Below are 16,012 nucleotides of genomic sequence, written 5' to 3'. Positions count from 1 at the left end.
TTTTGTATAGTACTTGTTAAGTACTATGTGCCAAACCCTATACTAAATGCTGGGGTAGATACACAATAAGATATGACATCATCCCTGTCACACATGAGGCTTGCAGTCTATGTAGGAGGGTTTTATTCCCCATTTTGCAGATGAGGAAATGAGGCCTAGAAAGGCTAAGTGACTTTCCCAAGGTCACACAGCAGGCAAGTGGCAGATTCAGGAAGAGAACCCGAGTCCTCTTCTCCTGTTTGCAGTACTTTGTGCTGCTTTCTCTTTTGCTTCCTTATACCTTCAAAAATAATTTTAATGCCTGTTTCTTCCTATAGAACATAATCTCACTGTGGGCAGAGAATGTATCTATCACCTTTATTGACTGTACTTGCCCACGTGCTTAATATAGTGCTCTGCATGCAGTGAATGCTTAATATTATTGATTATTTGATTCTCAGTTCTTTTGCTCAGGAGTCACTCCTTTCTTGGTGACATTGTACCAACAGCAGACTCCCAGGTTTCATCAGAAATGCAGCAACATCTGTGGCTCTGTTTCACCGTGCCCCTTAAGTGCTTCCTCCATGCTTTTAGTTTCCCCATTTCAGCTTGTTTGGATAGCCTGCTGATGCTCATATGTCCCATCCAGAGTGGTTGAATTCAGGTGAACATGGCTACGATGCTCAGAGATGGACTACATTCTTAGAACTTCACTTTTTGAACTCTAATCCCAGCTCCACCACTTGTCTGCTGTGTGACCTTGGGCAAGTCACTTCACTGTGCCTCAGTTGCCTCCTCTGTAAAAGGGGATATGTCATAAGCCTACAGTTCATACCAACCAAAACCTTCCTGGACCAGGGAAGCCTCAGTGACAAGCTCAGTGACTCCTCACCCTGGGCTTCAAGGCTGTCCATCACCTTGCCCCCTCCTACCTCACCTCCCTACTCTCCTTCTACAGCCCACCCCGCACCCTCCGCTCCTCTGACGCTAATCTCCTCACCGTACCTCGTTCTCGCCTGTCCCGCCATCGACCCCCGGCCCATGTCATCCCCCGGGCCTGGAATACCCTCCCTCTGCCCATCCGCCAAGCTAGCTCTCTTCCTCCCTTCAAGGCCCTGCTGAGAGCTCACCTCCTCCAGGAGGCCTTCCCAGACTGAGCCCCTTCCTTCCTCTCCCCCTCTCCATCCCCCCATCTTACCTCCTTCCCTTCCCCACAGCACCTATATGTTTGTACATATTTATTACTCTATTTATTTTACTTGTACATATCTATTCTATTTATTTTATTTTGTTAGTATGTTTGGTTTTGTTCTCTGTCTCCCCCTCTTAGACTGTGAGCCCACTGTTGGGTAGGGACTGTCTCTATATGTTGCCAACTTGTACTTCCCAAGCGCTTAGTACAGTGCTCTGCACACAGTAAGCGCTCAATAAATATGATTGATTGATTGATGTAGTACAAGTCAAACCATGCCTCTGATCACCAAGGTTACTGGGGAAAGTTTTTTACTTAGTTTTGACAATGTGCAAGGGAGTGACACATACACACACTCACTCCACCAAGGGTCCAATACCAGTCTGCTAGTCAAGGGAGCCCATTTTACCAATGCTCCTCCTTTCTGCTTCCATGTTCCGTTGCCTTCAGCTACTTCCCTCTGCATGCTTCAGGGTGCCTCTATGCTGCTTCGGTGCATACCTTCTGTGGGCCTCCTTGCACTTCCACATAACTGCCTTTTATCAGCCTTAGGTGTCGCAGCTGTGGCAGTCATTGATTGGTACAGGCCCATTACTGGGTAGAACAGGGAGAGAAAGCCTCCCTCCATGCACCACCCCCACAGGCCCGCAATCACCTATCTCAGGTAAATGCCATCAGTGCCTTCGCCAGTCTCTTCCTTCTTGTTGCTCACAGGATCACGAGGCGTCACTAAATAAGGCAGCTCGTTGCGGGCTCACCACAGGATCGAGACTATGAACCCCATGGGGGCAGGGACTGACTTGCTTCATCCACCCTAGCACTTAGCGCAGTGCCTGGCACACAGTACGCACTTAAATACCACAATTATTATTATTTGATATTGAGAATTTCCCTCTGAGTGATACTCATTGAGCGGCTCAAAGAAAATGGTGCTATTGATGCCATAGTGTGAGCAGCAAGAATTAATTATGGCAGTCGTTGAGCCCTTACTAGGTGTCAAGCACTGTTCTAAACACTGGGGTAGATACATGCTAATCAGGATGGACACTCCCTGACTCACTTGGGACTCACAGTCTTAATCCCCATTTTACAGATGAGGTAACTGAGGCACACAGAAGTCAAGTGACTTGCCCAAGGTCACACTGGAGACAAGTAGTGGAGCCAGGATTAGAACCTCTGCTCTATCCACTAGGCTACACTGTTTCTCCAGTTAGGCCTCATGATTATGAATTCTGGTGGCTTAGAAAGGAGTGAACCAGAAATTACTCATGTGTTAGACTAGACTGTGAGCAGGGATTGTCACTCTTTTTTGTTGTCTTTTACTCTCTCAAGCACTTAGTACAGTGCTCTGCACACAGCAAGCACTTAAGTACAACTGAATGAAATGTGTAGACACAACCCTGGGAAGGCATTATCTACAAGTATGCCCTTGAAGGATGTGGGATTGATCAATCCACCTATGTATCCATTTTGATCCCTTTCTCACCTTCCTTTTCTCTTTTTCCACGCCCACTTTGATTCTCGGAGACTTCAACACATCCACAAGGACGTACTTGGTGACTCCTCTGCTGCCCGCCTTCTATCACGCTTTGACTCTGCCAACCTCCTGCTCCATGCCACCTTGCCCACTCACCAACTTGATCAGACATGATCTCATTGTCTCTAACCACTGCAATCTCCACCCTCACCAACTCTGAAATCCCTCTCTTTGACCACAACCTTCTCACTTGCCTCCTCTCACATTCCTCCTCTCCATAAATCTATATTACTACCCCACAGAAACCTCTTCTCTCTCAACCCCATCCATCTCTCTCAGTGCATCACACCCCACCTAGCCTCCCTACCCACCCTACCCACTCTTGATGGCCAATAGATGCTCTCTACTCCACCCTCTCTACCCAACTCAACTCATTCGCTTCCCTATCCCTTCATCACTCTTGCTCCACTAACCGACATCACTGGATCGTCTCCACTGTCCACCTCCTTCACTCTTATGCTAAAGCTGCTGAACATTGCTGGTGGAAGTCTAAACGTCAGGCCAACCTTGTCCACTTTAAGTTTATCCTTTCTTGCCTTAACTCTGCCCTCTTCTCTGCCAGGCCAAACTATTTCTCTTCCCTTACTGACACCCATGCCCATCACCCTCGTTAGCTGTTCTGGACATTTAACTCCCTCCTCAGGCCCCCTGTTCCTTCCCCTCCCTCATCCCTCACCCCCAAAGATCTGGCCACCTACTTCATTAGGAAAATGAACACCATCAGGTCTGAACTCCCTGAAGTCACCCTTCCCCCTCCATCTGCCCTCCTCTCGACCCCCTCTTCTTTCTCATCCTTCCCAGCAGTACCTTTAGAGGAGATCTCCTCCCTCCTCTCAAGTGCCACCCCCTCCACATGAGCTTCAGACATCATTCCCTCCCATCAAATAAAAACTCTCCCCCCTTCCCTCCTTCTCTCCTTAACTTCCATCTTCAACCACTCACTCTTCAATGGCTTCTTCCCCTCTGCCTTCAAACTTGCCCACATCTCCCCATCCTAAAAAAAAAAACCCTTGCTTGACCCCAAAACCCCTTTCAGGTATCCCTCCTATCCTTCCTTTCCAAACTCCTGGAGCGAGTCATCTACACTCGCTGCTTCAAATTCCTCTCCTCCAACATTCTCCTCGACCCCTTCCAATCTGGCTTCCATCCCCTCCACTCCACTGAAACTGCCCTCTCAAGGGTCACCAATGACCTCCTTCTTGCCAAATCCAACATCTCCTAATCTATCCTAATGCCTCTCGACCTCTCAGCTGCCTTTGACACTGTTGACCATCCATCTCTCCTCAATACTTCCGGGAAACCCGGGGGGAGGAGAAGGGAAATTCATTCATTCAGTTGTATTTATTGAGCACTTACTGTGTGCAGAACACTGTACTAACCACTTGGAATGTACTATTCAGCAATAGAGACAATTCCTGCCCACAACCCTAGTGGGTCCCCGGAGTGGATTGCCCTGGATGTGAGATTCTGTCCTGCTGCAGGTTTCTAGGCAGTAGCTGGCAGTGATATCAAACCATTCTTGAGCCTTGCAATGGCTGTGGAATTGGGCCTTGTCTGGGCCTCCCAGGAGCAGCTAGCAACCCCTGACATTTAGATGGGGGCAGGCCCAGGACTGCTTCCTCAGGTCCCCTGACCCAAGCCCCAAGACCATCCAACAGCTAGTGGTGGAGCACTTCCTGAACATCCTGCCGGGGAGATCCAGTCCCAGGGGCAGGAACATCGGAGGCCCACAAGCCAATTGTCACAGCGAGAAAAGATGTGAATCAGATCCTTCTGGAGAGGAGTGAGAAGTAGGAATTTATGGGTGAGAAGAAAAAGGATGAGGGGTTTCTAAGTGAGGGAAGGCAAGTTTATGACTGACAAATTGCCTGAAATCAAAAGTTTACCACTTACCAATCTTCCAGTTGCTATATCTGTAATTTATTTATTCATCTATTTATTGATATTAATGTCTGTCTCCCCCTCTAGACTGTGAGCTCATTATGGGCAGGGAATGTGTTTGATGTTATATTGTACTATCTCAAGCACTTAGTACAGTGCTTTGCACACAGTAAGTGCTCAATACAATATTATTAATTAATTAGTTATCCAATCTTGGTTTCACTGACTCAGTCCTCTCCTGGTTCTCCTCTTATCTCTCTGGCCATTCATTCTCATCTCCTTTGCGGGCTCCTCCTCCCTGCCCATCCCCTGACTGTAGGGGCTCCTCAAGGGTCAATTCTTGGTCCCCTTCTGTTCACCATCTATATTCACTCCCTTGGTGAACCCATTCGCTCCCATGGCCTCAACTATCATCTCTACACTGATGACACCCAAATCTACATCTCTGCCCCTGCTCTCTCTCCCTCCCTCCAGGCTCGCATCTTCTCCTGCCTTCAGGACACCTCCACCTGGATGTCCTAAAGTCAACATTTCCAAAACAGAGCTCCTTATCTTCCCTCCCAAGCCCTGTCCTCTCCCTGACTTTTCTATCACTGTGGACATAACTAACATCCTTCCCATCTCACAAGCCCGCAACCTTGGTGTCATCCTTGACTCCGCTCTCTCATTCACCTCACATATCCAATCCATCACCAACACGTGCCAGTCCCACCTTCACATCATCGCCAAGATCAGCCCTTTCCTCTCCATTCAAACCACTACCTTGTCAGCACAATCTCTCATCATATCCCGTTGGATTACTGCATCAGCCTCCTTTCTGATCTCCCAACTTCCTGTCTCTCCCCATTTCAGTCTATACATCACTCTGCTGTCCAGATTATCTTTTTACAGAAATGCTCTGTGTATGTCACCCCCCTCCTCAAAAATCTCCAGTGGCTGCCTATCAACCCCAATATCAAGCAAAAACTTCTCACTGTTGGCTTCAAAGCTCTCTATCACCTTGCCCCTTCCTACCTCACCTCCCTTCTCTCCTACATCCCACTCCTCTGGTGCTAACATACTTACTGTGCCTTGTTCTCATCTGTCCTGCCATCTGCCCCTGGCCCACGTCCTACCTCTGGCCTGGAATGTTCTCCTTCCTCAAATCTGCCAAACAATCACACTTCCCCCCTTCAAAGCCCTACTGAAGGCTCACCTCCTCTAAGAGGCCTTCCCAGACTAAGCCCCCCTTTTCTTCAGGTTCCCCTCCCCATAGCCCCAACTTGCTCCCTTTGCTCTACCCCTCTCCCCGCCCCACAACACTTATGTTTATTTGTACATATTTATAATTCTATTAATTCATATTAATGATGTGTATATATCTATAATTTTCTTTATTTATATTGATTCCTTTTTACTTGTTTTGATGCCTGTCTCCCACCTTCTAGATTGTGAGCCCATTGTGGGCACAGATTGTCTCTATTTGTTGCTGAATTGTACTTTCCAAGCACTTACTGTGTGCAGAGCACTGTACTAAGTGGCATGGCTCAGTGGAAAGAGAATGGGCTTGGGAGTCAGAGGTCATAGGTTCAAATCCCAGTTCTGCCAACTGTCGGCTGTGTGACTTTGGGCAAGTCACTTAACTTCTCTGTGCCTCAGTTACCTCATCTGTAAAATGGGGATTAAGACTGCGAGCCCCATGTGGGACAACCTGATCACCTTGTATCCTCCCCAGCACTTAGAACAGTGCTTTGCACATTGTAAGCACTTTACAAATGCCATTATTATTATTATTATTAAATTCGATTGAATGAAGGAATGAATCTGTCAAAAAAATATTTCTCTATTTTAAGTGATATCAATAAGGAAATCAAATTTCAATCTTACGCATCTGACTTCCCATAAACCAGGTAAAACATTGTTAGGGGTTGTGAGGTAGTGTGGTCTAGAAACCAGAACACCAGTCTGGGAGTCAGAGGACCTGTGTTCTAATCCTATCTCTGCCATCAGTGGATCAGGGGCCAGCAATTTAACTTCTCTATGCCGAGTTGTCATCTCTAAAATGGAGATTAAATACTGGTTCTCCTTCAGAATGTGAGCCCCATGTGATACAGGGAGTTTGTCCAGCCTGACCTCAATCAATTGATGATATTTATAAAGGGCTTACTGGGTGCAGAGCACTGCACTAAACACCAGGCAATGTACTGATTTACTTTAGTGCTTGGTATAGTTCTTCACATGTAAGTGCTTATTAAAATGCTTTGTACACAGTAAGAGCTTAATAAATGATTAAATGCAGTATGGACTCTACAAATACCAATCAATCAATCAATCGTATTTATTGAGCGCTTACTATGTGCAGAGCACTGTACTAAGCGCTTGGGAAGTACAAATTGGCATCACATAGAGACAGTCCCTACCCAACAGTGGGCTCACAGTCTAAAATACCACAATTACTATCATTAGACAGGAAGGCACCCTTTCTGCACCCCTCCCCTGAAGTGGTTATTTATTGCCAATAGAAAAATAGCATCCAAAAGCCTCAGCATTCTCCAACTTTGCCCATTTTACTTCCCATCTTATTAATGGGGGTGAGAGCAGCAGTGCCACGGCTACAACATGGAAAGTATAAGCACTGCCAAGGTGGCCAAGCCCTTCACCACAAACATTCTACCAGTGCTTTGTAATAATAATAATAATAATGATAATGGCATTTGTTAAGTGCTTACTATGTGCAAAGCACTGTTCTAAGCGCAGCGCTGACCCTTTGGGTGAATACCTTACAAAAGAACTTCACAAAGATATGCGCCTTCCCCATCTAGACTGTAAGCTTGCTGTGGGCAGGAAATGTTTGTCGATTGTTGTATTGTACTCTCCCAAACACTTAGGACAGTGCTCTGCACTCAGTAAGTACTCAATAAATACAATTGACTGACTAACAAATTCAAATTCCATAAAAGTCCAGGAAGGCACTTCCTTCATCTGAGCCCTTACTACAACCTATCCTCTCCCTACACTGGGGAATGTGGTTATATAAATTTGAATTTTCCCTCTCAGCTTCTTCAGACTTCCAAGGGACTTGAGAGTAAGACTCAGAATGCTCCTTCATCATTTGAGCTAGAAAGCGGGATGTTTCCATTCCTTTCTCCAAGGCCAATACCACAAATGATCTAAACAAAAAGGTAGGGGAAACTGCAATCTTGCTAGATTCGGCTATATTTAAAGATCTGGTTTACAGTTCATTACCTTCTATAGCAAACAGCTCCACAATGTTTAAGGAATTTTACAGGGTAATATGTGTGGAATGCATGTTACATAAACCAGGACCCAAAAACCTCTGAAGCTAATTTTGAGCTGGTGCTAAATGAGATATCTATTCTGCTTTTCTTTCCATGCTTGAATCTCTCCCTTCACATTCCTTGCTGTCTGGCTTTGGGATCTCCACCCTCTAACTTCCTCTCCCCTTACATTATTTAGGGAGACCCTCGGGGAAATCTTTTGAAACCTCACAGTGGTCCTTTCTGTGTTTCCAAATGTTAATGCACCATGTGATGTTGATGTCCCACTTCTAATGCAACAAGACAAATGACAGAAAGCGAAAAGTGTAGACAGTGGGGAAAGGGTTGAAATGTTTGGGAAAAGATGCCCCCACATATTAGTTTGTGGGGTAGATTAAGAGAGGAGAATGGTAATACAAGTAAATAAGTCTGTGACAACTCCTTTATTTAGTGGTATTTTTTAATGATATTTCTTAAGTGCTTCCTATATTCCAAGTGCTTTGCACATAGTAAATGCTTAAATGCCATCATTATTATTATTATTACTTAGTCCTTAGGTAGATACAAGCCAATCAGGTTGGACACAGTCCTGTCCCATGTGGAGTTTGCAGTCCCCTGTGACAGAGACATAGAAGTTAAATGACTTGCCCAAGGTCCCACAGCGGACAAGTGCCAGAGATTAGATTATAACCGAGGTCCTTTTGACCCAGGACCCATGCTCTATCCACTAGGCCCTGCTGCTTCTTCTTCTTTCAATGGTCCAGCCTCTCTAACAACCCAACTTCCTGTAACCTCTTATTTTGGCACCTGCAGATGTGATAGGATACCAATTTATGTTATGCTCAGAATGGTTCCTCATTTTTCAAACAGCAGCATTTAGAAATCCATTTCTCACCTGGAAGGCTGTCTTGAGAATAGAAGCTATTCTAAGAAAAACTGGGGCAAGTGAAGACTTACCTGCTTACTATCCTGATGATGCAGGAGAAAGCATCTTACATAAAAAGTACCATAGCAAGTTCTAATTCCAAGAAAATCAAAGATGTATAGGAGTCATAAATGAAAAGTAATCCTCAATGAAGATCATTTGTATCTTCCTCCCAGGACAAGATTGAGCCTTACAATATAATTTTGAGGGATCAGATTTATTCCTTTACCTCTTCTCTGGTGGATGGTTTGCTTCTCACTTTAAACTCTCCCCTAAGTAACTTATTCCTGACCTTTAGTCCGAATTTTCAATTGTACATTTTCATTACATCATTCCAAGCCATATCTTCTTGAGATACAGTTTGCTACCATCTAAAATGGAATGTCCAGAGTAAAAAACTTAAAGTCATTTTACAGGAAATGTATGAAAATCATTAAAATCTCCAAAAACTAAATGGCAATAAATCAATTGAATTTTTTTTCGTATTTTTTAAATGGTACTTGTTAATCATTTACTATGGTCACTGTACTAAGTATTGAGGTAGATACAAATTTAGTGCTTACTGTGGACAGAGTACTGTAGTAAGCATTTGGGAAAATACAATATGTCCCAGAAGGAGCTTGCAGTCTACAGTCAATTTCCTAAGGTGATTAAAAATTTTAATTTTACAGCCAAGAAAGACCAAAGTTCTAGGACCTAAGATACCACAAGCCAAATACATAACTTTTCATTAATACAATAGTTCAGCCCATGAGGCAACAGTAGTCAATTGCTCCCCTTGGGAGGCAGGCAGTGTGGTGTAGTGGAAAGGGCATAAATCTGGGAATCAAATCATACACTCTCTCTGAACATCAGTTTACTCATCTGTAAAGTGGGTACATCTCAGGGATGTTGTGAGGACAAAAGGAGACAAAGACGCTATACAAACAAGCTATTATCTTCATCCATGCAGAATGATGCCTCTATTAAAGATGAAATAAACTCTCGGTTCTGTTTTTGCAAAGAACGATAGGAAGTATCAAAAATTTATCACACTAGGACTTAGATTTTAATTTGATTTTCCTGAACTGTTGTCATTTCTGCCATTAAAAAATGTTGGATAGTTAGATCAATTTCATGTAGTTTTCTCTTTTGACATGAAACTATGTTAATATGCTTGGGTATTTCTTTCATTTGTTGTCATCATTTAGGGCTCACTTTCATTTCATGCAAATTCAACCTCTCTATTGCCCCTCTTCATTCCCACCACAGCTAGAAAAAAACTGACATCAGGAAACATAATCCAGAACTGAAAAAAAAAATCATATGATATTCTGTATTTCTTGCTTTTTCTTTGGCTTGGGATCACTTGCTGCTCAAAGAAAAGTTGGAAGAGGTATGAACTGAGTGATTATTATTCAGATTGTAGAAAATGGTTTGGGTAGGCGGCTACCAGACACAAACTCTTGGCCATATGGAAAACCAAATCTGTTTCATTTTATTAATATCTCATATAATGTTGCTCTCTTTCTATAGCAGACAGTGAAGAAGAGTTCCATTCACTAGAGAATGACAAACACACACCTCTCTCTCTCTCTCTCTCTCTCGCTCTCTCACACACACACACACACACACACGGACACACACACACACACACACACGGACACACACAGACACGGACGAGAAGAAACTTCTACACACAGAAGTAGCGAGATGAAATATAACGAATAATCATATCTGGATTTGGAGGATGAAAAGCAGAGCACTATGACAATTTAAAAGAAACAAAACTATTTATACAACCCCCATCTGCCGTACGTTCTGGTGCTTCACTTAAAATATGAAACTAACTTGCAGCTAAAATTGATATTAAGTAGAATCAGGGGGTGGGTTAGAGCCCAATATATACGCCCATTTCTCCCCTGTGCTCCTCACTCTCTTCTACGCCCAACTTTCTGGAAAATAGATTTCTGAGTTCCCAGTTCTCATTGAAACCAAACACAGCATCTAAACAGGTTACTTTAAGTAAGGTGTCCCATATCCCCAGCTAAAACCAAAGAGAAACATATACCAAAGAGAAACATATGTGTATTTCTTGGGAAGGGAGATTCAGGACGTTGTTTTTCTAAGGAAAAAAAAAAATCTTGTCAACTGTTTCAGTTAACACAACACATTGAATTTATTGAGCTTAAATTAATTTGGATTTGTAGACAAATGTTTCTCTTTTCTTGGCAAACTAGATTGCACATTTCACATTCACAAACAGGAATAATGATAACATTGAGACCAAAGGAATTGTAAACTCCTGCCAGTATCAAGCAATTAGTTTTATCCTTCCTGCTCTTTGTTATGCTCTACTAAAGGCAGTCAGACTAAAGCACCTGCAGATTAGAGAATTAGCCCAAGGACCCTCAGACTCTTTTCTTCTTTAAGAAAAATAAAAATTGTTACAATTCTCTAGAAGGTTTTTCTTTTTAAAGGAACAAAGAGTATGATTATTTAAGACAGTGAGAGGAGAGGAAAAATAACCTGGTGTTTGGATTTTAAATAAGAACAGAATATGGCTAAAATTTATCTGGACAGTTAAGTGTAACTCACCCTAGGATAAGCTCATTAACAAGTCTAGTTGCAACATCATGAGAAGAATATGGTATGGGATTGTAATGAGTATATCAAAGTTTTAAAGAAAAGTACTTTAAAAGCAGTCTGATTGCTTCTAGATATAAGGCAAGCCCATATGCTATATCTCTGAATTGTAAAAAAAAAATTTTTTTTTTAAATCTTTGGGCATTTCAGGAACTTTGGTCTAGAGGTCTGTTAGAAGGCAGTTCAGGAACTTTGGTCTAGAGATCTGTTAGAAGGATTAGATCCTGAGGGTGTTTATTCACAAATGAGTTTTATATTGGGAGGACCCAGTGACCGATCAGTTTGGTTCATATGATTTCATAGGTTCATAGGATGGTTGAAAAAAATAGACACCACACTAGGAGTGGAAATTAGCACTATACTAGATTATTTGATTCCCAAAGAATCTTAATTAGAGAAAAGGTAAGAAACCAAGAGAACTAATTCAAAATGGGAGAAAGACTGGCAATATTCACATGACAGAAAAAAAATTCAGAGGGTCATAATAGATCACTAAATGAATATGTAGCTATAATGAGGCATCAACTCATAATACCAAATATGTTAAATTGCTAAACAACATAATGTAAGGGGTGTGAAGTTTCCTATCTCTTCAAGTAGGACTAAATCTAATTTTATGCTTTGTATTTTAAGAAAAATATTGAAATTCTGGAGATAGTCTAGAGAAGATCAACAAAAATGATGAAATAGAAAATGAAATCCATGAAAAAAGATTAAAGGGATTTGGATTGTTTAGTCTGGAAAAATAGGTTAGAGGAGGTTCAATTGTTTTCAAACTTGTACGAGAATAGCCACTTTAATAAGAAGGAGCAGGAATTGCTGGAAGAATTGGAATGGGAATTGAAGAAAGTTTTTGTATGGTGTGATTTCACATATCAATCTTTTAGAGTTCCAAAAGGTTTTAAAGTTGTATGCTATATAAAACTGCAAATGAGGACATTGGAACCATGGGACATGCTTGCTGGCTGATTCTTCTCCACTTCATTCAAATAAAGATAGATTTTGTCTTCATCCATTCAGAAGTCAGTTCACCTTTGTTCCTTAGACTGAATTTCATCATTAAAAAATAAACTCACTCGAAGTGCTTGGAAATGGAGAAGTTATTAGAAAGGGTTTTCATAAAACTGAATCAAATAAAATATCAAGTGTTAATTATGAACTCTGCTCCTGATTATTCAATTCACTGGGAGCCTGGTGTAATCTCAGATTCACTTATTTCTTTCAGTCTTTTAGCTCTCCAATAACCATTTAATCACTGAGACACTGTTGAGTCCTTGGATGCTTCCCCATTCTTATGCTACTGACTAATGTTCTCTTTACTCCTGAGATTTTTCTTCACTTTACATTTTTTCCTAATTGAACCTATTCCCTTTTTTGTCCCAATCCTTTATGACTAATAATTGATAATAATTGTGGTACTAGTTAATCACTTACTATATGCCAGGCACTGTACTAAGTGCTGGGGTGGATACAAGGTAATCAGGTAGGGTACAGTCCCTGTCCCACATGAGGCTCACATTCTTCATCCCTATTCAACAGATGAGGGAACTGAGGTACTGAGAGGATAAGTGACTTGCCCAATGTCACACAGCAGACAAGTGGCAGACCTAGGATTAGAACACAGGTCCTTCTGTCCCCCCAGCCCATGCTCTATCCACTAGGCCGGGCTGCTTCTCACTGTTGGATACCTGGACAAATCCTGTCCAGTTGTACTGACTTCACACAAATTATTAAAATGCATTTTCTTATCCCTTCATTCATTTTTCAAACCAGTTGAATCAAGCTCTCTCAGCTAGCCCTAACAGCTTTTGATTATTGAAGACAGTGAGAGGAGAGGAAAAAATAACCTGGTGTTTGGATTTTAAATAAGAACAGAATATGGCTAAAATTTATCTGGACAGTTAAGTGTAACTCACCCCAGGATAAGCTCATCAACAAGCCTATTTGCAACATCATGAGAAGAATATATTATGGGATTTAATGAGTATATCAAGGTTTTAAATAAAAGTACTTTAAAAGCAGTCTGACTGCTTGTAGATACAAGGCAAGCCCGTATGCTATATCTCTGAATTGTAAAAAAAAAAAAAAATAGAAAAAAAATCTTTGGGCATTTCAGGAACTTTGGTCTAGAGATCTGTTAGAAGGCAGTTCAGGAACTTTGGTCTAGAGATCTGTTAGAAGGATCAGATCCTGAGGGTTTTTATTCACAAATGAGTTTTATATTAGGAGGATTGCATTTATTAAGCACTTACTATGTGCAAAGCACTGTTCCCAGTGACCGATCAGTTTGGTTCATATGATTTCATAGGATGGTTGAAAAAAAATAGACACCACACTGAGTGGAAATTAGCACTATACTGGATTATCTGATTCCCAAAGAATCTTAGATAATTAGAGAAAAGGTAAGAAACCAAGAGAATGATGGCTTTGAGAACTAATTCAAAATGGGGGAAAGACTGGCAACATTCACATGAAGAAAGCACAGAAATATTAGTCCTAAGAAATAGTCTCACAATTCCTTTAGGAGTGTCAGCGGGAAAGACATGACTTTACTCATACTCCATTACTGTCTCCCTCATTGTCATAGGAATCAGATTATCTGAACCAGATTCAGTTCAATTAACTAATTATTTGGATAACTGATGTTTGGGGAATCCAAAACAATGTTTTGGGGAATTGAACAAGACTAGATGAATGTCTGTCTCAAACAGCAAAGCCTATTGGGCTATTAGACTTTTTAATAACCTCTACTAGCCTGGATCAGTTCAGATCCGTGATGAGGGGAGTTCCATCTGCAGTTCTCAGCAGCATGGTAATAGTGGGTATGAGGCTGTAAAACTTACATTAGTGATGAATAAAAATCCTTAGTTTGGGGACCAACAGCAATAATATTTGTCAGCTTTGAAATGCCCTCTAATAGGTATTCCTGTCTTGATGTATATATGTCACTTTTCTAAGTTTTCAAGGGCCTCTGTTTTGTTGTGATCATGAGGAGCTGTGAGGTGGTGTTGATGTATTTCTTTTTTTGCTCAAGAGGTTCTTTAAATCAATTTCTAGCAACCTGGTCTCTGATGTTGCCTCTTTGCCTTATTGTCTTAATGGCTGTTTCTCAGAAGTATCCATTCTGCCATTGAAAGGATTGCTGACCTCACTCTCCAGGAGCTACTTGATAAACTACTTGATAGTAGTAGTAGTAGGCTACTTTTGGGGGCATCGGTTTTAGTGATGGCTTGAGATTGAGGGTAAAGAGTCAGCAGTCAATTCAATAATAATAATGGTATTTGTTAAGTGCCTACTATGTGCCAGGCACTACTTAGTGCTGGGGTGGATACAAGCAAATCAGGTTTGGGCATTGTCCTTGTCCCGTGTGGGCCTCACAACCTCAGTCCCCATTTTGTAGATAAGGTAACTGAGGCCCACAGAAAGAAGGGACTTGCCAAAGGTCACACAGCAGACTAGTGGCGGAGCCAGGATTAGAACCTGAGAATTTATGCCCCATTATTCCAGAAACACTTTCTAACCTTGGTTTTGATACAATTCCTTTCCTTGTTCTCCTCCTACTTCTCTGCTTGACTTCCTCCGTCTCTTTCACTGGCCCTTCTTTTACCTCACATCTCTAAACTCTGGATGTTTCTCAAGGTTCTCCACCACAGAGATGTCTGTCTTGTCTTATGCAATCAAGTTGTTTCCTACCCAAAGCAATCCCATGGACACATCTCTCTCACATCCACCTGCAATCATCTGGTAGTGTATTCACAAAGTTTTCTTGGTAAAAATATAGAAGTCGTTTACCATTGTCTCCTTCCATACAGTAAACTTGAGTCTCCACACTTGACTCTTTCCAATGCCACTGCTGCCAAGCACAGGTGAGTTCTGTGCTAGGAGAAGCAGCATGGCTCAGTGGAAAGAGCACGGGTTTTGGAGTCAGAGGTCATGGGTTCAAATCCCGGCTCCACCAATTATCAGCTGTGTGATTTTGGGCAAGTCACTTAACTACTCTGTGCCTCAGTTACCTCATCTGTAAAATGGGGATGAAGACTGTGAGCCCCCCGTGGGGCAACCTGATCACCTTGTAACCCCCCCAGTGCTTGGAACAGTGCTTTGCACATAGTAAGCACTTAATAAATGCCATTATTATTATTATTACTTGTAGCAGATTGACTGCCACTTGCTAGCCACTGTCCAAGCTAGGAATGGAATGGGTATGCCTCTGATTGACTCTCCATCTTGTAGCCGGGACTGGTAGAGTGCTGGAAACTCTCCAGGTATGATCCTGAGAAGGGTCTGGAGAGCCACAATGATGTCTTGTCTTATGCTGTCAAGTCATCTCTGACCCATAGCAATGCCACATAAACATCTCTCCCTAAACACCCCACCTCCATCTGCAGCCATTCTGGTAGTGGATCCATAGAGTTTTCTAGGTAAAAATCCAGAAGTGGTTTACCATTGACTCCTTCCATGCAATAAACTTGAGTCTCCACCCTCTAATCTCTCTCCCATGCCACTGCTGCCCAGCACAGGTGAGTTTTGACTTGTAGCAGATTATCCGCCACTTGCTAGCCACTGTCCAATCTAGGAATGGAATGGATATGCCTCTGATTGATTCTCCCTCCCAT

General features: G+C 42.3%; 1 non-coding gene across 1 annotated transcript; it reads right to left on the bottom strand.

The window, feature by feature from the left end:
* Nucleotides 1-15,541: 15,541 nt before the first annotated feature.
* LOC119935442 lies at nucleotides 15,542-15,679 on the bottom strand. Its single transcript, XR_005453330.1, has one exon. It is a non-coding gene; the product is annotated as a small nucleolar RNA SNORA7 (small nucleolar RNA).
* Nucleotides 15,680-16,012: the final 333 nt, after the last annotated feature.

The sequence above is a fragment of the Tachyglossus aculeatus genome, chromosome 1 (assembly GCF_015852505.1).
Source record: "Tachyglossus aculeatus isolate mTacAcu1 chromosome 1, mTacAcu1.pri, whole genome shotgun sequence".
In the NCBI taxonomy this organism is placed as follows: Eukaryota; Metazoa; Chordata; class Mammalia; order Monotremata; family Tachyglossidae; genus Tachyglossus; species Tachyglossus aculeatus.
Note: the sequence above shows the minus strand (reverse complement) of the source record. Positions and strands in the feature narration are given on the sequence as shown.